This window comes from Pleurodeles waltl, chromosome 1_2, assembly GCF_031143425.1.
Source record: "Pleurodeles waltl isolate 20211129_DDA chromosome 1_2, aPleWal1.hap1.20221129, whole genome shotgun sequence".
NCBI lineage: Eukaryota > Metazoa > Chordata > Amphibia > Caudata > Salamandridae > Pleurodeles > Pleurodeles waltl.
In genome coordinates, this window is record NC_090437.1 from 210408080 (window position 1) to 210435337 (window position 27258).

The following is a 27258-nucleotide window of genomic DNA, read 5'->3' on the forward strand; positions in this document are numbered from 1 at the left end:
GGTCTGTACACCGGAGGATGCCACCATCTCATCACCTGCCCCAGCAGACGTGCCCTATGGATGAGAACAGCGAGCAGAGAGTCATCCAACACTGAGGTATCACAATGTGTTATTTGCAGAAACGTTTGTAATTCGCAATGTGCTGGTATCTGCCTGAATACACACAACTGTACGGTCCTCCAGACAAACAGGTGAGTACACTGTGAGCATGCTGCATGGTCAATGCCTGTTTTGAGTGGTGTGAATGGAAGATAAATGGGGGGCTGAGGCCTACATGTGTGGATGGTGAGTGTATGTGCGTCAGGGCATGGGTGGGAACTGGTGGGCAATGACTATGACAGTCCGGATGGGTGAGTAATTTATTTTCCCCCTGTACCATTCCTCTAGGTCAGCGCCCACCAGAAGAAGGGTATTTGGCGTGCCATCACCAAGGACGTCCGGACCCTGGGGGTCTACCACAGACGAAGCACCCACTGCCATAAGAGATGGGAGGACCTGCGCCGCTGGAGCAAGAAGACAGCGGAGGCCCAGCTGGGGATGGCCTCCCAACGTGGAAGGGGTGCCGGTCGCACCATGACCCCCCTGATGTACCGAATCCTGGTGGTGGCCTATCTGGAGTTGGATGGGCGCTTGAGGGCATCACAGCAGCCACAAGGGGGTGAGTACACTCTCATTCAGCTGACTCTGCGCACATTACGAGGTGTCTGGGTGGGGGAGGTGGGATGTGGGTTCCCCTAGGCCAGGGCGAACTAGGTAGGCAAGGTCCCTTGTGAGGCAGGCTCTGTGGCACCCCAACCCCACTAGTGGTAAGAGCCATCTACACCTAGTCAGACTCCTGTGACTTCCAGGTGTGCAGCAATTGGGCTTAGGCCTCAGACCCCATGGGCATGTGAATTTTCTAGGAACTGTTAGTGCATGGCATAGTGCTGAGGGCTGCTCCCTGTGTGTTGTGTCCGCCAACGGGATTGGTGTTGCATGCACTGAACATGTTTTTCTTCTGTCTTTCCCCCCCTTATTGTTGTATCCCTATTCTTGTGTGCAATGGCATCATCAGGCGGAGGAGCAGTGGCACCGGAGCAGGAGGGAGCAGCAACCCACTTGGCCCTGGAGGGTGAAGCAACGGAGTCTGAAGCCACCAGTGGAACGGAGGGCGAGGGTTGTTCCACAACGGGGACTGGAGCATACACCAGTGACAGCGACTCCTCTGATGGGAGCTCCCTTGCGGTTGTGGGCACCTCTGTGCCCACCGCATCAACAGGTACAGCCGCCACCCCCCCAACCAACACTGCCCTCTCAGCAGCCCCACAGTGTGTGTCCTGTGCCAGCTCACCCAGGAGGGTGGGCATCTCCTTCACCCCAGGCACCTCAGGCCCTGCCCCTGTCAGCCCTGCTGCCCTCAGTGAGGATGCTATTGACCTCCTGAGATCCCTCACTGTTGGAATGCCACCCAGGGTGTTAAAAGGCATTTGCAACAAATAAATGCATACCTGGAGGGCATTCATTCTAGGCACGCGGCCCAACCGAGAGCATTTCAGGCTCTGGCCTCAGCACTGATGGCAGCCATTGTCCCTGTGTCCAGCCTACCCCCTCCAACTTCCACTACCCAGACCCAATCCCCTGTACCTCAGCCTATCCCAAGCACACCATCAGACCAGCATGCACTCTCATCAACACACAAGAGTGGACATGGCAAACATAAGCACCACACATCCCACAAGCACTCACACAAGCACCATCCCCATGCAGACACAGCAACATCCACTGCCTCCACTGTGTCACCCTCCTCCACGTCCTCCTCCTCCCTCCCTGTCTCGTCTCCACTCACACCTTCATGCACTACATCTTCATCCACTGCCTCCATCACCAGTACGCCCATCACCACACACCGCTCACGTGCAATCACCACCCCCACTACAATGCACAAATCCCCTGTGTCCTCTCCCAGTGTATCTGTGAGCCTTCCTCCCAAAGTACACAAACGAAGGCACACACACACCCACCCAAGAGCCATCCACCTCACAACAGCCTCCGGACCATGCACCTTCACCCAAATTCAGCAAACAAACACCTCCTATAACCACTACCTCTTCCTCCACTCCCTAACCCACTCCATCTTCCCGTCCCAGTGTGTCTAAAAAACTTTTCCTGGCAAACCTTGACCTCTTCCCTTCACCTCCCCCACCATCCTTCCCCTAGGGCAAGGCTTTCCAGGTCCAGCAACTGTGGGGTCATTGAGTGCGCCACCCATTAGGGCTGCCAGTGTGCCACGTAGCGAGGGCAAGGACATTCCGCCACCTGCCTCATCCCGGATGGAGAAGCCGCACCTACTAGCCACCAAGGGCTCCGCAAAAACAAAAGGGGATAGTGGCAAGACACCTGCGGCACCATCAAGGTGGGGAAGGGACAAAAGCAGAAGAGCAGGTCAGGACAGGGCACGGTGGCACTGACTGAGGGACCAGTGTCACCCCTTCTGTTCATGACCTGTACGGCGGCGAACACCGCAAGCTGCACCGCCACCTGCCCCGCCACTGGCACATCTTTAGCCTCAGCGACAGTCCCCAGCATCTTCCCCAGTGGGCAGCTGTCCGAGGCTGGAGGAGACGTCCTGCTGTGTCCCTCAGCAGGTGCTGACCCATGCACCACCGCCAGCACCTCCGCCACAGACACTGCCGCAAGCACCGCGACCAGCCCCGCGACGTGCTCGGACAGTGGCATCACTGCTGACATGGCTACCATCCCCAGTGGTCAGTCGTCCGAGGCTGGAGGAGACTTCCTGGACCCTGGCCAGCTTCCATGAGGCATGACTTCCATCACTGTTCGCACCTGCAGGTGGAAGGCGAAGCCGCAGCATTGTTGGGTATGTTGTTGCCTCCATGGTGTATCATGCTACCTGTTCCTCGGCAATCTTGTGACACACACACCCAGGTGAGGGAATGGTACCGGCCACACTGCACGTCGAGCACTCTGGGCACCAGGCCCCCTCCAGAACCAGTGGAGAATTACATCCACTACCTCAGTCCTTGGCAGGATGAAGCACTCTGGGCACCAGGCCCCATCTAGAACCAGTGGAGACATACATCCACTACCTCAGTCCTTGGCAGGATGAAGCACTCTGGGCACCAGGCCCCCTCCAGAACCAGTGGAGAATGACATCCACTACCTCAGTCCTTGGCAGGATGAAGCACTCTGGGCACCAGGCCCCCTCCAGAACCAGTGGAGACATACATCCACTAGTCCTTGGAAGGATGAAGCACTCTGGGCACCAGACCCCTCCAGAACCAGTAGATACATACATCCACTACCTCAGTCCTTAGCAGGATGAAGCACTCTGGGCACCAGGCCCCCTCCAGAACCAGTGGAGACTGTTATCCACTTGAGAGACTGTGGCTTTGCACTCCCCAGGATAAAGCAGTGGGCAAACCACCCACTGGAGAGACTTGAGAGACTGTGGCTTTGCACTCCCCAGGATAAAGCAGTGGGCAAACCACCCACTGGAGAGACTTGAGAGACTGTGGCTTTGCACTCCCCAGGACAAAGCAGTGGGCAAACCACCCACTGGAGAGACTGTGGCTTTGCACTCCCCCGGAGAAAGCAGTGGGCAAACCACCCACTGGAGAGACTTGAAAGACTGTTGCTTTGCACTCCCCAGGATACAGCAATGGGCATGGAGGCCCCTCGTGCAGAAGTGGCGTTGTGCGGTCATCCGGCTGAGGTGCCCCGCTTCCCTTCCCCCTGAGGTGCCTGTTTATTTTCGATCTGATGCCCCAGCAGTGTTCTCTCTGTTTCGTGTCAGGTAACTTGTGTGGGCTTTGCCCCTGCATTTTGGGACCAGTGGTCCACGGACCATGATTGGTACACTATCCGGACTTGTGTAGTTGGTGTACATATTTGAATATACTGAATTTTGACTATCAGATTTTTCATGATTACAATCATTACAATCATTTAATTTTGTCCTTGCGTTCTTCTGGGGGTGGTGGGGTGTATATGTAATGTTGCTGCATATATTTGTGTGTATGTTGTTGTGGGTGAGGGTGGGGTTGAGGGTATTGCATGTTGCGTGTGTGTGTCACTCTCTTTTCCCTCCCACCCTCCCCTGTGTTGTAAGTGCATTGCTCACCGTGGTCATCAACGGTGTCTGTCTGCTCCTGATAGAGCAGGAGGAAGAGCAGCATAGGCAGGACCTGTAGTTCGAGCTCCATGGCGTCCTGGTTCCTCATTGGGTGTCGAAAGGTGAGTGGTTTCCCTTCTGTCAACTGTTTCTGCTGTGTTTTTGATCGCGCTGGTTCCGTCCCAGAAAAGGTGGCAGATAGGCCTGTTGTGATAGGGTGGGTGGTACTTTGTTGTCCGCCTGTCTGTTGGCAGTTACCGCTGCGGTGTTTGTTTCTACCGCCCTTGCGGTCGGAGTGTTAAAGTGGCTGTCTATGTTGGTGGTTTCCGCCATGGTCGTGATCCATTTTTTCTTCCGCCGGCCTGTTGGTGGTATTACTGCCACTTTAACACCGACCGCCAGGGTTGTAATGAGGGCCATAGTCTAGTTTTGCAGATATCTTTCCATGAGTCTTCTAAGTGGCATTGAGGTGTGAATTTTGTGGAATCAAGGTGTGAGCCGCAATTGACTCTTTGTGCTCTTTGCATGCTCACTCATGTCACTCATGAGACCAGGTTTGTTTGAATTTAAAAAAAATTTTTTTTATTTAATTTATTCATAGAGCATATCACATGCCACATTGCATATGAAACTCATGCATATGCATAGAGCAACAATGTCTCAGGTAATAGGATGGGAGATACATTGTGGGTTTTGCCAACCAACAATCACACATCCTGCCTAGTCAAATACATTGCTAGCTTGAAAAGAGGGAAAGTACGGTGCATGCCTAAGAATTTCCTCTGTACAGTGGATGCTGTGTCCTTTTGGTATGCTCATTCAAAAATTCTACTTGGAGTCAAATCATGTTCAGGACGGAAATTTGTCTGGCGGTAATTGCCCCTGTTTTGTCAGCAGCTGCCAGTGGTCTAAATCTTCTTCCAGTTTTTAACCTTATCCTACCATTTTCATTCTAATGTCCTCAGCTACATGTCACCCCACTACATTGTTTCCCCAGCCAGCCACTGTGGGGGCCTGAGGACTCAATCAGTGAGTACCCAGACGACTCCACACTAGTAAGTGGTTAGATTTCCACCTTATTTCTGTTTTGGATTTGCTGGCTCACATTCCCAGTAAGCAAATCTATGGACTGTTGTGCAGCCCCAGGGGAAACTCCATTTGGTGGCCGAAAGCTATCTGCATCCAACATGTGTGAACTAGAGACAGTCCCATGCCAAGTGACAGTATATAGCCTCCTTATGATAGCATTTAAGGCTTTTCCAGGGTTTGGTAGGGTCTATCACGTGTAGCATCCATTACATGAGTGAAATATGTCTGGTGTTTGAAATTAAACTGTATTATTCAGAATCTGGCATTGCTCATGTTTGTGTGAATTAGTGACAAGGCTTCATCCCTCTGGGTATCAGTGAACCCCTGAGCACAGTCAGCCTCCAATTGCATTTGGAACTTGAGGGGGGATTTCCAGACATCAGCTCTCAGAGCTGTGTATGTCTGCATTATGACTCCTCCCCCACTATCCATGTGGAGCAGAACACCCAGTATATAAGAAACTAATGGAGTGTTGGTTATCCTTTCCCACACTTTCAGGGCTGTATAATGCAAGATATATTAATGTTAGTATTGTCCCTGCCTCAAATGCTGAATGGGGATTAGGGAGTTGCTCTCAAATAGATTCTGTCTCATGTTTTTCATCTGTTTGTCTTCCATGTGGCCATGCCTATAGCCCTGTCTCTGCGTTGGAATGCCAGAGTGTCCCATAGTTGGATATTCTAGGTGTAATGGATTTCTCTGCCCCATATGATCAGGAACATCTGTTAGGCCTGATAGTAATCTGAATTATACGTGGGTCATCAAATTTAGTTACGCCTCCAGCATAAAGGGGCTTCATTAGCGAATCCACTATAGGGACCCCACCTAAGAGTTCTTATCTGATGCTGTTCTGCAGGTCAACCAACCTTCAGAAACTGCGGCTGTGCCACCTGATATAACGCCTCCATATTAGTGGTGGGCAAAAAATTCCACTCCGCCGGTGAAGTTCACAGAGTTTTTCCACTGTGTTCCACTTCGAATGCAGTGTTCCAGCAAAACCCAGCCACCTGCCGCATGGTGGAATTTTTTCTTGTGCATTGCTCGCCAACATTAAGTTTGTGAGCACAAGCAATAATTTGCATCCCCTATCATGATTTTCCACTGCTAGAAAGCCTCAGGCGAGACTTTGCATTACTGGCGGATGAGCAAGGTCGCAGCTGTTTGCATTGAGAAAGCTGCTGCTCAAATAGAAAATCTACTTGAGTGGCAGAAAGAAGCAGCACCTTTGACATGCTGCATGGTGCTGCTTGCACTGATTTTACAGCACAGAGGAAGCTCCTGGTGCTAGAAATCAACATGAGCAGTGCAATGAGCCAAAATTCTGCCTGCTTGCGGAACTCCGCGGATTCTCGCTGAGCTTTAGCCTAACTAAGCAGAGTGAAACTCCATGAGTTCCACCCAGGCCTACTCCATATCCTGTACTTTAAGTCCACCAAGTTCATATGTACATTGCAATGTGTCCATATTAACCATACTTGGGCCCAGATTTATACTCTGTTTGCGCCGAATTTGTGTCATTTTTTAAAAACAAATTCTGTGCAAACCTAACTCCATAGTTATACTTTGGTGCTAGACCCGTCTACCGCCAAAGTTTTGGAGTTAGCGTGTTTTTTTGCCTGTGGGAAACTAACTTGCATCAATGAGATACAAGGTAGACATTCCAGTGCAAAAAATGACAATATAGCCTTAGCGCCATATTTATCCCCTGTGCTAAAATCACGCACGGGGGCAAGAGAGCCTTAAATAATGCTGCTAGGCTTGCTTAGCGCCATTATATAACGCCTGGGTCAGGGCAGACATTAGGGGTCCTGTGTCCTGTGGGCCTATTTTCATGGTCAGAAACCATAGAATGGGCCCACAGGTGCCCTTCCCTAGCCCCACATGCACCCCCACCCACACCAGAGGGACACCAGAGGATGTGGGACCGCATCCCAGGTTAGAAAGGTAAGTACAGGTAAGTATTTAAATGTTTTTTTTAAAGTACCATGGGGGCCCTAACTTGGGCCCCCCTACATGGCACTGGGCCTAATGCCTATGCCCAGGGTACAAATGTCCCCTGGGCATAGCCATTGAGGTGGTGTGCATGACTTCTGTTTTTACTAAGACAGGAGTCATGTTCATTGGGGTTGTACGTCAAAAAATGACACTAGTCTGGTTAGAGGCATTTTTATCCCTCTAACCAGATTAGTGTCATCCTTTGATGGACAACCTCCTGTTCCCCCTATGCCTCCCCCACCCGGCTATCATCCTTTTTGATGACGTTAGCAGGGCCCTCCGCAGGCTACCGTCATTCCATGAATGTGACACCTAGCTGCCGTCTTGGAATGGCGCTAGCCGGCGGTAAACTTTATAACGCAAAGCTGCGTTAGCGCAGTTTTGTGTGAAAAAGTATTAATCTGGCCCTTTGTTTCCTCTCCCATACCATAGTGAACATTTACAACGTCAAATGCCTCAGCATCCACGCAACATAGGGAACATGGAGCACTGAAGGAGGTACAGGCAGTGTGAAAGCACCAGCATCCGTGGGATGTCTATCCTGCCAATAATTGCATCATGTTCAGTTACAGTCATTTGTGACAGTTATACCCAGATACCGGAACAAATCTATGTTCCAAGGTATGTCCATATGTATTGATGCTGACCGGGGCGCATGCTGCAGGGGGTCCAATGGGTACAGGATGGATGTTTGAGAATTCTCTTTCAAGCCTGTCTGCCTTCCGAAGTATTCCTGTTCCACTAGGAGCGGCCCCAAAGTGTGTCTTTCAGCATTGCTATTTATCACGTGATGGATTCTGTATCAGAGTAACATCTATGGGATACATTGTCTTGTCTGCTTCCGTGTTTCCTCCTAGACTGCATGGAAAAATTAGTTATTGTGAAGTAAATCATGCATATCATGATGAGGGGAATAACATTTAGAGGTTTTCTGAATAGTGTATAGTGAATAGTGTAAAATGTAAAGAACAGGTTTGGGCACCGTCTGCTGCCATTCCATAATTTACACTGTTAGTCATACGATGTATATGAGAGTGTTAGATACAAATGAGTGTTACACAAAACATTCACCAGCTTTATTTATGTTTGGCTCTATGTATGGCTCAATCATGTTGGTTATGCAAAGCGTTTTCATGCTCTAATACATTCTGCAGCTGTCTCTTAGTATACAGATAGCTAGGTAGCTGCTATGTACCTCACACTAACATCAACTTGAATTGCACTTGTGTCACAATTACAGTCTCCCAAACATGACATGTCTAGAAGCACATTGTTCCAAGTGATTAGCATCTCTTCTAGGCTCTCACATTCTCCGTGATACGCATGTTTATTCCACAGCCTAGATATTTCATTTGGAGAGTACGGGACCTACCTATGGGAAAGAATGCAGTTAGTCCTCAATTGACGATCACTGGTTCTCATCTCAACGTAAAAGCGCTCAGGTACATATGGTGGTATGTCCTCACTGGGGTAGAAAGTTCATCAAGTTCTACTGTGCTCTGGCATTAAAATCGGTAGACGAACTCTGGTGCCATGGCATTTCCCCCTGCTAGACTGTTGCAGAAAGGTGTCCTTTGGTGTATTAGTTATAACTTCTCTTTGCTGTGATACTTCATGTCATGCCAGTATTTCTTGGTCTCATCAGCAGACCTTGTTTGCGGGTGCCATGGCACATGTTTTCTGGATGATATAGTTCCACGGGGCAGCTTTTTTGGAAGGTAGAAATCTGGATGAGACAAATAGTTTGTCTTGATGCTTTTTGAGTTCACTGATAAGAATTTCACATTTCTGTTCCTGTCATCACTGGTCTAGGTGTCTTGGGTCCCTGTAGCCTCATGCTTGTCCGGCCCCCTGACTCAGCCATTGTGAGTGGTCCTGGTAACGTCTCTTACTCAAACTACTTTCTCACACTTCTTCATTTTTGGAAAAAATTCACATCACCTGGGGCCATTTAACATTTGTGTTATGCAAAGAACACAGCACATTTTTTTGTATGGGCACAGGTGATTATCAACCTCAGCAAATGGCACAAAGTCAATTTGGCAATACCCTCAAAAGTAACTTCTCACAGTGCAACTGTTTGTCCACAGCTTCAATTGCACACAAGTTAGCAAATCTGTCCTCATGGTTGTACATACTGGAATGTGAGCCACTGGTTGTGCAAATGTTTTGTAAGAATCACACAATTCTATATTCAAGTGACAAGGTCAGATTTAGTACAAAATTCCACATTTCAAGGGTCAACTTTAATCCTAGACCATATCTTCTTCTATTGCACTTTGGTGTTGGATTGAATATAGGCCCAGGTGTACGAAGCATTTTTCTAGGCACAAAGGGACCGATTAGCAGAATCGATCCATTTGCAACTAGAAAAATGCTTTTTGAGATGTACAAAGCCCAAACTGCGGTTCGGTAACTTGTAATCGAATCGCAGTTTGGGTTTTGCGATTCTGTGTGATTCAAGGGCGTCCCTCCCTGATACTGAATATAAATGGTATGTATGATTGTTTTGTGACCGCGAATGCGGTCGCAAAACAATCACACTTAGCACCAATTTCAAATTGGTGCTAACCCATTTGCAAAGGGAAGGGGTCTCCATGGGACCCCTTCCCCTTTGTGAATGGCTGCGAAAACATTTTTTCAGAGCAGGCAGTGGTCCCACGGACCACTGCCTGCTCTGAAAATTTTAAAAGAAAACTTTTCATTTTTGTTTTCGAAATGCATTCTGTTTTCCTTTAAGGAAAACGATCTGCATTTAAAAAAAAAAAATACTGCTTTATTTAAAAGTAGTCACAGACATGGTGGCCTGATGACACCAGCAGGCCACCATCCCTGTGAGTGCTGCTATTTCCAATGGGGTCGCAAATTGTGACCTACCTCATGAATGTTCATGAGGTAGGTCATTTGCAACCCCATTGCGAATCTCAGACAGTGTCATTGACACTGTTGTACATCTGGATTTGCCACTCGCAAATTGCTAAGGTAATTGCATCTGACACATGCTTTATACCATCTCAATGTGGCCTATAGGAGGCTGTCACAGTCTTTGGGCTTGATTTACAACTTGCTGATAATGGCCCAGCCGTCAATTGTTCAACAGATAACCTGTCCGACTACTAGGCAGTCTGCATGCTCAATTTAGATGTTGGCGGTCCCATAGCCGATAATTCACCAGATTCCCACTGGCTCTGCCAGAACTTCCCAACCATGTTGATGGGCCATAGTTGAAACACTAGTCAACCTGTATCTGTGATGTTGTGCTTCCAGTTGAATATGTGAGTTAGTACCTGTATGTGTGTCTGATTGGATTGGCTGATTGAGGTGGGGGGAGTTGGAGCAGATGATATGGGTGTGTCAGATTGTGTGCCACTTGCATATGGGTCTGATGTTTTTGTGTAAGTTTGGTTGTGTGTTGTGTTGCTGTCTGTAGCATTCAGGTTAGTGTCATTGTTGTGGGTGGTCGTTGTTGTGATGTGTTTAGCTGTTGTGTGAGTGTGTTTTTGTAGATAAGTGGGTGTAGTTGTTTTGGTTGTTGTGGTTGTGTGATGTGTGGATGTAGTGTCAATAGTGTGTGTATGTTGTGTCATGGATGTATGGCAATGTGTGCATGCAGCATGTATGTGGTGTGTTGTGGGGGATTGGCAAATGATAATAGTGTGTGTGTGCAGTGTGTAGTGCAGGAATACACATATGGATAAGGTACAGTGTGGTGTTGTGGTGGAATGGCAATGGATAATAATGTGTATGTGCTATGTTGTGTAGTGTGTAGTGTTTGGATACACATATGGCTAAAGTACAGTGTGTGTGTGTGTGTGTGTGTATGTGAGACTTACCTCTCTTCTGTAACCACTGCCATTGTACAGTGTCCATTGGGTCCTGTGATGGCCTTCCTCTGTCGGCAATTGGCTGCCAGTACACCACCTAAAGGACTGTAATATCTAAATATAGGAGTCCGTTGCGGCGGCCGGCAGCTTAGCCACAATACATCTAAATACGGAGGTCAGAACACTACCTACTTAATGGCGTACTTGGTTCCTACACAGCAGCAGATTGGCATTAACACCGTCAAAATCTAAATCAGGCCCTCAATGACTATACATTAAATATATTTACACAAACACAGATTTATCTACATTGCAATACATCTGCATGTTCTTTCTAAGATTAAACTAATGTGACACACATACCTAAGAAGTGACAGTTTCACTCTGAGTATGCTCTCCAGATCATACATGTTGCCATCCAATTTTTCTCAATGAAGTGGGCAACCATATCATCCCAGACAAAGGATTCTTGTTCCTGGAACACTTTTGCTGCACCTGACTCACAATGGCATTCTATTAGGCTCCTCATAGGCATAGCTGAGGCCCTATTCACCCATTTTCCTTCCCTTGTAGTTAGGAAAGAGTTTTTATATAATTAAAATGTGCTTAACACTTCATCATGAACTAAGCATGGGCATGTAATTTTATCTGTGTAGTATGTACAGTATTAGCATATTCATCTCTTTACTGTAAGTCTGGCCCCCACCTACAATGTACCTATTGTGATATTGCACCTGTTGTGTTTGGCAGTGTGTTTTATTTGTTGCACCTTTGTCTGGCTGGGTGGTCCCTCCAGCTGGCAACACAACTGCCAGGTCGAATATGATGCTGATCCTCTCCTCCAATGGTGAAAAGGGAAAATCTGGTGGGGCCAGACGATGCCCAGGTTCTTGCATTGGCAGTATGACATCAGCTTTTTTTACTCATTGAATCTGTTCTCTTTACTCTCCACATCACAAGGGAAGGAGGGCACAGCATTCACTGTATCAGTTTCTTGCTACCAGTACGACCAGTGGGGAATCCTCAACTTCAGATAGCTTTTCTCCACCCTTTTCCTTGGCCAGTACCGAGAGCCCATGCTTTCAAAATTTCACCTGCTTGCAGCCTTAGTGTCTGTAGCATGTTCTCGAGCTAGGGTGCCCACCAATAACACTCACAATTTTTTTAAATGTATATCCAATCATAACTCTTCAATGACCATTTGTGGCACTCTGATTACTTGTCCCAGTCGTGTCTTTGGAAACTGGGAACCAGCAATAGGAGTGCCCATGATCTGTGTTGGCATTGCAGGAGCAACAGCAGTATGGGGTTTTTCAATTGTCCTTTCCGAACAATCTGTACTTTGACATCAGTATCGGATGAATGGTGAGCCACATGTTTGAAATGGAAGGAATCTTGTGCAATGGATTTCGTAGGACGTTAGGCAGTCACCAAATGTCCTTTGCTTGTTACAACATGAAATGGCTCAGCATCAAATGGAGTATCAGAGTTACGTTTTTCGGATGACAGTCAAGAACTAGATTTGCTGTCGAGAAATCAATGTATTTAGCATGTTGTCATTTGTCTCTACAGGTCTTCATTTTCTTTTTATGAACCAAGTCGTTAGTACTGGTTTCTTCCTCAGTACTTGATCTTGTGTTGGTCCATTGAGGTAACTTGGTCGTCATTGATCTACCGAACATCAAAGTTGGAGGGCTTTCACCTGTGGTCAAGCAAGGCGTTGAACAGTAACCCATAGGGTAGAATTCAAGAGCTTTTCTAATACGCCACGCTGAACAGCTTTCTTTAATGTACTCATGAAACGTTCAACAAGGCCATTAGCTTGTGGCCAAAGAAGTGTGTTTTTCAGATGCTGCACATTGAGATGACTGAGAAAGTCTTTGAATTCTCGACTGTTGAATGGTGCGCCATTGTCATTTTTAAGATTGCAGGAATACCCCATGTTGCAGAGATGCTATCAAATCTCTCAATGACTCTCTCTTGAGTGATAGATGAGAGATCCTCTATCAATGGAAAACAAGCATATTCATCAATGATCACCATCAGGTGATATCCATTGTCAAGAGAACTGAAAAAATCTGCAGCAATACTTTACCATGCATGCTCTGGCAACTCTGTCATGCATAAGGGGTTTTCAGTGGTTTTTAAAGACAGGCAGAGGCATAGATGACAGGCCTTCAACTTTCTTTCAACTCTTTCATCGAGATAAGAAACCAAACTCAGTCTCGGAGACCCCGCTTTGTAGAAACTATTCCATGATGTCCTTCATGGGTCACTTCAATTATTTCTTGTTGCAGTCTCTCAGGAGTAACGATTCTCGAACCTCTCAGGAGAACGCCTTCTTGAGTCATTGGCAGTTCATCATTGACATTCTTGAACTTCTGGTATTTGCTGTTATTGGGTTGAGGTTGAGTGTGCTGGTTTTAAGGCTGATGTGTAATAATATCTTTCAGTTTTACCATGTCACTAACTGGAGTCATGGCAGTGATAATGTGTCCAATATATAGCAGCTGGTGTGTTTGATTTCACAATGAAGTTTGAGTAAGCGTCAGCTGTTTTGGAATGGGTACTCTGATACTGCATAGGCAGTCCGGGGAAGTAGTTAGCAGGGTTTTGACCTTTCCCTGGATGATGAGTAAATGTATAGTTGTAATCGTAGACTCAAACGTTCAATGTGTGCAGGCATCTTGACTTTTAGACTGCCAAAGATAATCATTGCTATATAGCCAGTCACAAGTGTAGAAGGATTACCATATAAGAAAATGTGGAATTGTTTACAAGCCCACCCCACTGCTAAAAGTTATTTTTCAGGTTGTCAATCAGCATGTCCAGTTTGGGACAAACCTTTGCCTGCATATGCCATAATAGGTCTTTGAGCATTTGGGTGTCCACTGTGTTGTGCAAGCATTACGCCTAACCCGACTGGGCTAGCATCAACAACAACTTCTGAATGGAGCTTTGGATCAAAATAGGCCATTTCAGTACCAAGCTCTAAAGCTGGTTTGATTCTCCGAAATATTTGCTTGCATTCACGTGACCAATGGAATGAAATATCCCAGTGGAGGAGCAACATGGCGTTAGCGTCGGCGTAACTGCGCTCTCGCAGTCCCGCCCATCAGGGGAGCCGAAGGGGAGCCGAAGGCACGGCAGCCGCGACAGCCATAGCAGAGCAGCCGGGCAGGATTAGCCCTAGGAGGCCCGTATTTCCCCGCGGCATAAACGGCTGCGGCGGCCGAGGCGGCAGTTGCGGTGCGGCCAACCAGACGGCCGGACGGCCAGAAACGGTCGGACGGTGGGTCGGGGCCGAACTCGGCCCGCTTTCTTCTCTCTCCCTCCCCCGCGATTCTGCCTCCGGGGGGAGTGGAGGGGGTAGCGGCTCCGAGGTGGCCGTCACAGAGCGGAGCAGAGAACCGGGCCGATCTCGGCTTGTCGGGTTTTTCCCTTTTTTTTGCACGGAGGAATCAAGAAACTGCATCAAGCCAGTGGCGTTTGGGCAAAAGCTGCACGGTGAGGCTGTACAAGCGTTTGGACAGTCCTTTTGCGACCCCCCAGGCAGTTGTGAGGACCAAGGAGAAAAAGATTATTGGGATGAGAACTCTGCCTTTACCCAGATGAGCAGACTGGTGAATCACCAGGAGGAAAACCAGGAAGAAGAAGAGCAGACAGACAGCTCGGGTGGAAATCAGGCGGAAAACAATCATTCCAGGTGCGCCCCATTCTACAGTAAGGTGGAAAGGATAAAAAATAAAGGGGAGAAAAGAACAATGGGTAAAGTGGAGAGGTAAAGGGGAAAAAAAGAAGAAGAGAAAGGGGGGAAGAAGGGGGAAAAAAGAAGGGGAAAATAATACTAAAAAAGAATAAATATCTGAGATCTCAGATGCTGCAAAATAACTCCGGTTTGCATTTATATACCCCCTTATGGCTCTGGAAAAACTTGGCAAAACAAATAATCACGGATTCAGCCGTAGTATCGTCCGGGGTAAAAGGACTATTTAGGTTATTGGCACATGCACTAAAGATCAAGATGCCTCCCAAGCCCTTCCGGAATCTGGGAGAAAAGATAGAAAAGATAGAAGGTTTAAAAGTGACACGGGCTGGCCGAGGCAAAGGAGAGCAGACGGGAACTAATAAACGCCTGATGACAATTGCAGCTAATCCAGCCGGGGAAAATATGTTGAGTAGCGTCAAGACAAGTGAGAATATTAGTATTACCCCCCCGACTGAAACTAAGGTCAAGGGCAAAAGTCAATCTACTATCATAACATTTCTTGCAGGGGGGGCACAGGATATACGGTCTGCTCATTTAACCCCCCTCGATGAGATGGTAGGAATAGACTCTCTTCCGAACAGTAGCAGCATAAGCGGGGGTAAAATGAATAATGATCCTCCTGTGAACTTTAAACAAGGCACGGAGAGTGTGCCTGAGGCGGAAGACAACCAGACGGAGGTAAAGGAAAAGAAATCCGGCCCTACTGCCGAAACTAGGCAGCCTCAAGCACAACAATGTGACTGGTCTGAACGATTGGAACATCAGGAGGGGGAGGGAGGTGTATCTATATTTAGACCTTTAACAGAAGGAAAGAACCTATATAAGACTGTCTTAAATTCCAAAAACCTGAGTAAAATGGCAGGAAAAGACCCTCAAGCGGTGGAATGGGGGAAAGACAATAGTGACAAATTTTACTCTCTGACGGAAGAGTCTGATCTCAGCAGTGGCGATCATAGTCTTGGCGGGTCTGAGGATAGCGAAACATCGGAGACAGAAAACAAAACTTCAAGCAATGAACCTACAGTGCGACAACTGCGCCGACAGCGTAAAGCGGTTAACACACGGCCTTGTGCCCAGGGGCCCCTAGAAAATGTGCTAGCCTCGGGCGGTAGAACTCTGAAATGGGACTATTCAGGTATCGGACTCACGGATTCTTCATCTATAACTATTCAGGTCTCAGCTAACGGCAACAAGGAATCAGATATAGGCCCCCCCACTTATGGTCCGTCGGCAATGGGGGCTGAGGTAGGAATGCTGCAATCAATTTATAGTTCAATTAAAGAGCTGCAGACAGAAACTAGGATTGAAAGTCGACGTGCAAGGGTTGCTACGAAGAAACTACAGGGGACAGTGCGCAAAGTAGCAAAATCATGCACAGAAATTGAATCTAAACTGTCCTTAATGGAAGAAAGGATTGTAGCAGTCGAGGAGGATGTTGTCAATCTTAAAGAACAGAATACTATGAAGGACGAACAACTGACGGACGTAATGTGGAAATTGGAAGACTTTGAGAATAGGCAGAGAAGGAATAATCTCCGAATTTTGGGCATACCAGAGGGGCTAGAGGGAAACAATATAAGGACATACATGATTAACTTTTTGCGCAATGCCTTCCCGGAACTAGGGAGCTGGAGTTGGGAGAATGAATTGCAGCGTGTACATAGGTTTCCGTCAAGCCGGCGAGAGGGGGGCCAACGCGCAGATTCTAAATACCCTAGGGCAGTTTTAGCTTATTTTGGGAATTATTTATTACGGCAGGAGATCTTGGATAAAACCCGTCCAAATACCCCTCGCACTGTTGATGGGGTGACTTTTTTCACCCGTCCTGATTTTTGTCATGCCACTGTGGAACGGAGATGGCGGCTCCGACAACTTATTAAACCAGTCTTAGAGAAAGGCGGGGAAGCGTATTTACTAGCCCCGGCTCGTCTTAAAATAATATTGAATGGGAAAACAGAAGTATTCACGTCTGAGATTAAAGCAAAGGAATATGTGATGGGGGGCAGATAGCGAAATAAAGTTACTTGGAAAAGCAAAAGTGCTCCAGTAACTGGTGGGTGGGGGCGCGCAGACACAACGCTAACATTCAGGCCATGAGTGGTCTGATTGCTCCACAGGATGGTGGGCCAGTCTCGGGGAGGAAGGTCACTCGGGAAGGGGGTGGTAGGGACTGGCCTGGGAAAGGGAGGGGGGGGAGGAGGGGCGGAGGTTGGGGAGATGGGGGAAAGGGTAAGGAGGGAGGGGTTGCGGACGAGGCGAAGGAGGAGGGGAAGGGGAGGGAAAGGATAGAAAACAGGGGAGTAAAATGGAAAAAAAGGGGAGTAGGAATGCAACAAGGGGAGCAGCAGAAAGCAGGGGTAGGAGAGATAGAAGGAGGTGGACAAATCAAATGGGAAATTCAAGAGAAAGTGCAGTTAGATATAAAAACCTATGAGAACAAAAAGAGAGAAAGGAAACCTGAAATAGCAAATGGTTAGACTTCGAATTGCCTCGATTAATATATGTGGGTTAAATGACCCTCGTAAAAGAAGTAAAGTTGCAGAGGAACTTAAAACTTTTAAAGCAGACATTTACTGCCTACAGGAGACACATGTGGAATATAAGAATGATGGAATTTTGGGCACACTCGGTATGAAAGTAATTGTTCGATCAGAACAAGAGGGTAGAACTAAAGGGGTGGCTATTTTAGATCGGACTAATAAATTAAATTTTACTAGGCAGAAGGCGGATAGGGGAGGGAGATGGGTAATTGTGGAATGTGGCTATGGACATGGTAGCTTTACACTTTGTTCGGTATATGGTGCGGTCACGGATGACTCAACAGTGTTAGATACCCTGGCTATAGAATTAACAGGATGGGCCCCCCCGTATATTCTATGTGGTGATTGTAATCTTAATGGATCCTGGGAGGGATTACAGGATGTTTTAGCTCCTACAAAGAAGTATCAAGGGCGGAAACCCCGAGTATATAATGCAATGGTCGCTATTCAGAAAGAACTAGGATTAGTGGACGCATGGGTGAGATTATGTAAGCCAGATCCTGGATATACTTATTATTCGGCCCCACATGTGAAAGTAGCACGACTTGACTATTTTCTGATCTCTCCTGTGTTATTAAACCAGGGTAAGATGGAGCTATATCCGCGGGTTGTATCAGATCATAATCCTTTAGTACTAGAATTGGAATTGGATGGGTTAGAACCAAAGGAGAGGAGGTGGACATTTGAAAGAGGACTTCTTAGGAACCCGGAATATTGTACACACATGAGCAAGTGGTTAGCTGAATTCCTGGGGTTTAATCAAGGGACAGCTCCGGTAGAGATAGTCTGGGATACTTTAAAAGCCGGAATACGTGGTGAAACATTGAGTTTTAGCATGATAAAGCAAAAAAGCACCCAAAACAGAGTTAAAGATCTTCGAATGAAATTAAGTAGGTTGGAGAGACAACTGGCTTCAGCAATAGAAACGGGGGGTGATGTAAAAAAGGCCCAGGAGGAAGTTGTAATAGCTAAAGCTGCAATTAACGAAACTTTGACCCAAAAAATAGCGGAGAAATATTTAGCACAGCGTTCATTAGGATATGAGTTTGGAGAAAAAGCAGGACGCTTACTAGCAATACGGGCAAGCCAGAAAACAGCATCCGGGATTATTAGAGAGATTAAAGATTGGCAAGGACAAATAGTTGTTGAAGTGGATCAAATTAGGCAGGTTTTCCACAGATACTACACGGAATTATATGATGACACATCTATATACTCAGAGGAAGAAATGTTAAAATTTTTAAGCCACATCAAAGTTAACAAACTAACGGAGAGTGATATCCTAAGCCTAGGGGAACAGATAGATATCTTGGAAATTGATAAAGCTTTGGGTGATTTAGCCATTGGTAAAGCCACAGGTCCCGATGCAATTCCTCTAGAATTTTATAAAATATTTAAAGCCATTCTGCTTCCGGTAATGTTAGAGCTGTTTACTCAGGTGCAGAGTGGAGGGGCAATTCCTCCATCATGGGATACGGCTAATATAGTAATGTTTTTGAAAAAAGGGAAACCCGCATCAAATCCGGCGTCATACCGGCCAATTACACTAATCAATAGCGATACTAAAATATACTCAAAGATATTAGCCGCTCGACTATCTCAGGTGATTAGGAAGATAGTTTCCCCTAGACAGCATGGGTTTGTCCCAGGAAGGGATACCACCGATCATATTCGAAGAGTCATAGCACTTTTGGATGCTACAGAAATGGATGAGGAACCGATGGCAGTGGCATTACTAGATGCTGAAAAGGCATTTGATCGGGTGAGCTGGAAGTATTTATGGCATGTATTGGAGTATTATGGGCTAGGGAAGAAATTTATTGTAGCAATAAGGGCCCTATATAGATCACCAGCAGTAAAAATACAACTGATGGGGGGACAATCGGAGAGTGTCCCGGTTAAGAGAGGTACTAGACAGGGATGTCCATGCTCTCCACTCTTGTTTGCTGTATATATAGATCCTTTGCTTAGACAGATCGAAGATAACAACAAGATTCCACCAATTCATAGGCAGGGATGGGATATAAAAGTACTAGCCTATGCAGATGATATTGCTATATTAACTCCCACCCCTGATCCGGCATTGAGTGAGGTTGAAAAGGTGGCAATGAAGTTCGGAATATTCTCTGGTTACCTTCTAAATAGAGATAAAACGCAGATACTGATTAATCAATACACTAGCACTCAGGATACTCGAAGGGTGGATCATGCAGTATATCTGGGCATAGATATTACGCCACAAGTAGGAGAAATTGTCAAGTTAAATCTGGATCCCATAATTACTAAAGCAAGACAAGATATGTGCAGATGGAATAACTTACATTTAACTATTATGGGGAGGTGTAATATGGTAAAAATGATTTTTCTCCCTAAGTTGCTGTATTTGTTTCGGGCTATACCGTTGGACTTTAATAATCCTAGATTTAAAGAGATAGATAGAGTGGTTATGAGATTCATATGGGCATATGGTAAATGTAGAAGAGCAAGTAAATTTATGTCTCTCCCCCGAGAAAGGGGGGGGTGGTCTTTACCGAATATAAAATTATACCAAATGGCAGCAGCCTTTCAGTATATGCGCCCTTTATGGGGTTCTAAAAAAGAAGGGATACATGAAGAGGACTGCCCTAATATATATGAGCTGCAGATAGGAGCAGCAGCTAATGGGTGCCTGGTAACATTTCATGAGCCCGGGTATTACAAGAAAACTCGGTATAAGGTAATGGAGGCGGCCTATAAATGCTGGCGGCCATGGTATAAAAAGAAAGGATTTGGCAGATATAATTGGTATACCATGATAGAAAAGAATCCATTGCTCCCCGACATATTTAAAGATAAATGTATGGCAAGCTGGGTCTCTGTAGGAATAGAGAGGCTGGGGAATCTCTTTGACAATTCCGGGGTTAAGGCATTTGGTGATTTACAGAAGTGTTATGGTTTAGAGCGGAGGGATTTTTTTAAATATCTACAGATACGAGACTTCCTTTTAAGGAAAACAGGAGGGGTGCAGGGATTTAGGAGTGTTCAAGTGCTGGATGATATTTTGGCTAATCCTAATATATCAATTAGGTCAATCTATCGATTACTAATGTCAGAACAGCCCGACGACTTAGAGAAGAATTGTGAAAAGTGGAGTAAGAAATTGGAAGATGGGAGTAAAATCTTTTTAAGGTCATTAGAATTAGGACACACTATTCTACTTTCCTCCTCCCTCCAAGCGCAACATTATAAAACCGTATTTGATTTGTATCATACCCCAGCTCATCTTGCCAAATGGGGCAGCTTGCTGGGAACAAGCTGTCCAAGATGTGGGATGTATGGAACAGATATTATACACGTCATGGCTACATGCGGGGAATTGAAGGATTTGAAGGAAGGTATTCAATCTGTATTGAAAGAAGTTCTGGGATATGATTTAATCCTTTCCTCTGAGGTAATGGTCCTAGGGGTTAGTGGAGAAACGGACAATCTGTATGAAGCATTTATTTTTGTGGTCATGGCAGTATTTCGATTGTGTATATCATCCCCCTGGCTTAATGTCCGACCTCCGTCCTGGCAGCAATGGTTGGCCAGATTATTGGCTATGTATCATCTGGAGATAGCATTATATGAACGTAAAGGGAAACATGCAAGGAGGAAAGGGAGGGTAATTTGGGGGGCATTTCAGGATTGGATGTTAGCTCATAATAATTAAATGTTTAAATCAAAATGGTATGTCATCATGTAAAGAGATGGTCATGTGTCTCCCAAAGGTTTATCCCCTGCTGGGCTAAAATTGTTTTGTTTTCTCATTTGTATTTGTTGTATGATACCTTACCTTTCCAAAAAAAAAAAAAAAAAAAAAAAAAAAAAAAAAAAGGAATGAAATATCCCTCTTCATCAAGACTCTCAATGGAGCACTCACAGTGGCACAGTCTTGTATGTATCTGGAACAGTAAGTAGCCTTGCCAAAGTATGACTGTAACATGGAAACATCTTGTTGGGGACTTCCAGTTGACAACACATGCACTTTGGATGGATCAGGTATCATACCTTCATCAGAAAAAATATGGCCAAAAAATGTTTGCTTTATTATGTTGAATTCACGTTTCTCAGCATTCAAAGTTAAACCTGCATCAACCAGTAAACAACACACCTGTTTGAGATCTTTATCATGCTCCCTCTGTGCAGCTCTAAAGACTAATATGGCATCACTGTAGTCAAAGCATTCATGATAGGCTGTATGATACATGAAAAGTCATCTTGAAAAAGTTGGGGGAATATTTAAGACCCCCTTGCGCCTCCGTAGCTCCAAATTAGTGTCATTTGCTTTACGCTAAGGAGGTGCTAAGGTGGCTTTCCCCGCAACATATACAATGTATTCGTTGTGCCACTTTGTAACCCCTTGCACCACATTATGCCTGAGCAAGGCATAATGTATGCAAGGGGGGCGTTCCAGCACTAGGATGCCTGCAAAAATGGTGCAGTAAAATTTAACAGATTTCACTGAATCATTTTTGGCGTAATTTTTAACACCTGCTCAGAGCAGGCGTTAAAATGGTGCACCCATAGAAACCTATGGGCCTTCTTCCACTTTGCTACACTAGCATAAAAAGTGCAACCATGGAGTTGTTGGGTGTCAGTGGGGGGGGCACAGAAAAAATGGCGCATCAGCTCTGATGCACCACTTGTTCATAAATGGGGACCTTAGTCTTTTTTATCGAAATGTTGGGAAAAGGTGACTTTCACACCATTCGATTGTGTGATCATGTCAGCAAAGTGCAGACCTGAATGTCCTTCTCTTTCAATTGCCTTGTTCGTTTGACACATATCCACACAGATGTGTACAGCTCCTTCACTGTCCTTTTCGGGTATTACCACTATAGAAAAAACCCATGGCGTTTGGCCAGTAGAATGCTCAATTATATCACGTTTAAGAAATGACTAGAGCTCCTTTTTGACAGCTTCTTATAAATGAACTGCAATTTTTACGTGTCGCTGTGCAACAGAATGGGTATCCTCTTAAATATGCAATTACACTTTCATAGTTTTCCTAACAACATCTCAAAATAAAATGATGGGCTGGGTGCTGAAACTTTTCAAAGACGCCCCCTGTCTCAGATCTGGGTTTATTACATTGTTATTTTTCTCACCACCTTTTTTGCTATTTCTGCCCAGACATGAGTCCCTTACTCACTGTGCCACTGGATTCAAGCTAGTGTGGCGGATGAGGGGTGATATCCTGAAACCGGTCACATGATGCATGTTTGTGGTCCAGAGAGGACCTGGCTTGGCAGTTCAGTCTGGACTGTTCCAATGGGGGAAATGGTCAAAACTGATTTGCCTATGGCTGGGTCCAAACTGGGGTGGCAGGGTGAGCAAAAGAATGATGGATTTAACCCAGATCTGTGACTATGGGTGAGTGTTTGAAAAGTTTCAGCACTTCATCAATCATCTTGTTCTGTTGTTACGTTTTCCTAACACATGAAACAAAGAAGGGAACTGACACTGTTTTTTGATGAGCATTTAATGTTGTAGTTCACAGAGATCAGTCCCATGTCAGCAGCTGTGCTGAAACTCAGTAAACAGAAATTTGATGCCGTACCCTGAAGCACATGTATGAGCGCTTGCAACTTTGCCTTCTTCTGCTTCATTGTTGCTACGAATGAGCCTTGACTTTTCAATGACATTGATGCAGCCAGTGTATATGCTTTCCTTTTCGATGGCATCAGTAGCGACAATGGAGATAGCTCATTATTTTTCTTCTCAGGCATAATGTTTATCGACACACCATTGTCAATAATGAAAGGTATTGAGCAACCGTTTACTTTCAGTGTAATCTTCAATGTTTGAATGACTTTGGTGCTTTTTCTTGTAGACCTCTTTTTGACTGGTATTTTTCTTCACATACAGTCAGTCCACCATGTACACATTTTTCTGATGGAAACATTGACATTGCACAATCATCGTCTTCATCTTCATGATATTGATACTGAAGAACTTCTTGACGATGATTTAGATGACCATCCACTTTGTTTGGTGTCGATTTGTCTGTTGGTGTTGTCGCTTATCCTTGTGGGAGTGTGTTGAAGCCACTTCCAGAATGTTCGGGCAGCCATTTTGTCTTCTAACTGTGACGCACTTGGGCCCATAATTATACTTTTCAAAGTGCCTCATTTGCGGCACTTTTGCACCAGGAAATGACGCAAATGCAGTGCTAAAAAAGTATAAATATGGGCCTTACTTTTTTCTTTGTCTTCCAAATCGTGTCAGCCTTTGCAAAACTATCCGGTAGCTGGACATTCACCTCTGTGTAGAAATGACAATCCACACCTGAAACATAACTTCTTTTTCTGTGGAAACATTACCTTGTGGCATTCTGCTTTGTGATTGTGCCTGCTTTTGGTCTTCATGACTGACTCACTTTGGGCATCTCCGGGCTCTATGTCAGCAGCTTGTTGATCAGCTCACTCTTTAGCTCTGGGAGCCATGAGAACTCACTCAAGATCAGGATTCTCTCTCAGCATATGTCGTCTGGATTAATCTGACAAGCATAGCTTTCATAATTTACATTTGGCACTGGATTGAATTTGAGATTCAAGGCTCCTTTAGTTTGACAGCATGTTACTTTACCAGCTCGTAGCATTTTCTTTATGACTTCTTTTACACCTTCACCAGCAAAATTCTTGAGGCATTTGATAATCTTTTTGTTATCTGTTTTGTTTTCTAGTGCATCAATGAAATCATAAAATGTCTCAATCCAAGCAGTCCATCTATTTGCTATAGTCTGCTTTTTGGCAGTATTGAAAGGTGGTGGCAGTGGTTTGAGGAAGATGGCAGCATTATAACTATTTACAAGATTGGCTGGCACTGAAAATGGAATTCTTCTTGATATTGCCTGCTGTCTACTTGGTGCCAGTTCCTCCGTACCATCTCTAATGCCTTGTGATGGGCTGGCCTCTGGGTCGTTTTGAACAGTCTGTGTTTGTGCTGAGCCTCCACCTGGCAGATTTAGTGGTGTGCCATTTCAAGTATTGGACAGCTCGGTAAGCATAACCCCTGCCCTTCTTCTTGGATATCCTCGCCCGCTACTGAGGTTGTAAAGCTCTTTTTCTCGGGGCTCTGGTAAGTGTAACAACAGGTAGCTTTATTACCAACTGTTCTGTCAGCTAGCGCTTTTATGTATCCTACTCAAATTTGACTATGGTAGTTTCAGCACTTCTCTTCTGTATCTGTTTGTAGCCGCCATCAGCCTTATCACTCCCTACACTATGTAGGTTTAAGTTTTGTGGTAGCACATCCCTTTTTGGCTTTGCCAGCAGGTTCTTGGCCAATGCTGTGTAGACTTCTTCATCTTTAAATGTTTCACTTCAATTGGAGCTGCGGTTTGACTCCACATACATCAAGGCCCATATTTATACTTTATTTGCGCCTCATTTTGTAATTTTTTTACTCAAAAACAGCACAGACAGAAAATATAATAGCATTTTTTAAGTTTGCGCCTCTTTTGCATCTAAAAATGACGCAAATGAGGCACAAAAAAAGTATAAATATGGGCCCAAATGTCAGCTATGCACTTTGACGGAGGCACATGTGGCTCTCACACAAGCAGTTTGCTGGAACACAGCAAACACTCTAGGAGAACACTGTTGATCTTTGGGTTATTTATCCCCTATCTCATTGCCAGCTGTAGAGTCTTCTCCAGCTGGAATGCCCACCACTAACTAAACCACACAAAGAGCTGCATATTACATATCTTTATTTGTTTGTGTTTAATCACAAACTCATGATTATAATCCTGCATTCACTTCACCACATTCTAACATTTACATCACAATTCTACAGAGTCCTTTAGGAGCCAAGAGGGTTCTGTCATTCATAACTAACTCAACACTACAGTGTCAATAGTTGTTGATGGAGTCAAGGACATGATAGTTGGAAATCATGAAAGGCAGTAGACTTTATCCTCTGCTCTTAATGCACTCCACTGCAGACCAAAGTGCTGCCTCCTTTGTGGCAGCGGGCTTAAGAACAGTATTTAGGAAATACCTGGTTGAACTTATGGTATGCACTTGCACCATTCTGCCTCCAGTAATATTGGTGGTAGCTCATATGTTATTTCCACACCCAGTTATATTGATACGGTGAAGAGTTACTTCTGAGCATAACAATCTGTGGAAAACGAAGATTCACTTTATGATATTGTTATTACTTTTTCCTGTGAAGTTCAAAACAATAGGCATGGAGTTTGAAAAACAACTTTATCTGGTTCATATCTGTTGAGATACTCCAAAATGTTGATACTTTTGGATTCTTTTGTGCAACAATGAGTTTACATAACTGCAGTAAAGCAATTCATGCTGCATAATACAGAGACAAATTATGTGTCTACTATTATTAATCATGAATAATAGATAATACTGGATACACATATCTTAGGTTAGTTTCCACCACTTTCTCCCTTGCTGCTTTGTATTAAATATATTCTAAGTATAGGTCACAGCTGCATTCTTAGCCTTTAAAGGGGCTTCTAACATAACCTTTTTTCAAATATGAAAAATATATTGGGTATGACTGATATAAATGGGACCGAGGTGTCATCAAGCAATGATAACCAAGGACAGAATGCCACTACCAAAACAAAACTATATTGATATAATTGTATTCAAAATGATTCATGAGGCTAGCTTAATCATCAATTGCCTTATTTAGAGATGGCTGATAACACAAAAACCTTTGATTTGTAAAAATCCAGGTAAGTACCAAATAATTTTTTTCTTTGCACTACAGAAATTATTTGGAGGAGTAAATTCAGCTGATGAACAGAATTCATCTCTTCTCCAGATTTACCACTTCCAACAGAAATCAGGTAAAACTATGTTACCATACAACTCTAAATCATGGACTCATGGGGCTTATGGCCTGGATTAGGATTGCATGGTACTAAATCATACTCTGATTTCTGTATCAAGAGGTAAATAAGAAAGAGAATCCACCAGTAAAATTTCCTCCACTGCAGACTAGTATGAAGGACAAACTTTCCACAATGGATTTTACATCAGCACTCCCTCTTCAGCTATCAGCACCCGAATCTAAATCTGGCTGTATGTCCCCTGCTTTTTTGGTGGCCTTGAGCACAGCTTTAGTGCCTCACAAGATTATTGTTTCCCCTGTAAAATCCATACATACTATACATAGATAAAGGGGATTTTGGTCAGCAGGCTTTATCCATTTGCTATATAATTGTGAGGGGCCCCAAGCCTTACCCATTAACATTATAGCTTTAATGTATTCTGGAACTAAACGATTTTGTGTGCTATCTGTGTGCATGGTGACATTTGGGGTGATTGTCACAATGTGATTATTAATAGCTCCAATTCTCCATTTTAGGTCAGTAGGATGGTGTTCCTATCCATAGAGCCACTTGATTTTCTTTATGTATCAGATGCAATCTGTGCATTGTTGATTGACCCTGGTAGTGAGATTGCATTACTATCCTTCGTGAGAAGCTCCTTTGGATGATTCTTCAGGTTGATGGACTTTAGTGATACCCCTTGTACCCACTTCACCCAGTTCTATTCTTTTACCTAACTTTCCTCTCTTTTCTCTTTAACAGCACTGCATTCTCCTTTGTCTTCTGTTCTGTTGAAGACCCTTAAACAATCTGGGGTCGAAACCGCAACATGCGATAGGGCTGACTTGGGCATCTCTTGATCTATAATACGTGGTTTCATTAATTGGCTTATTAAACTTTCGTTTCATCTAATATATTAGAATCAGTTATGTATTTTTTGTTCTAGCCCATACACCGATCATTCACTTTTTGTGTTCCACTTGACCGTTCATTAGTACTGTTGCAGTAACACTTTGGGTTCACATTATATGATTCACTTCAATTCACTTTGAAAAATGTTGATCATGCTATGTTTCTTATTGCCCTTCAATTATATATGG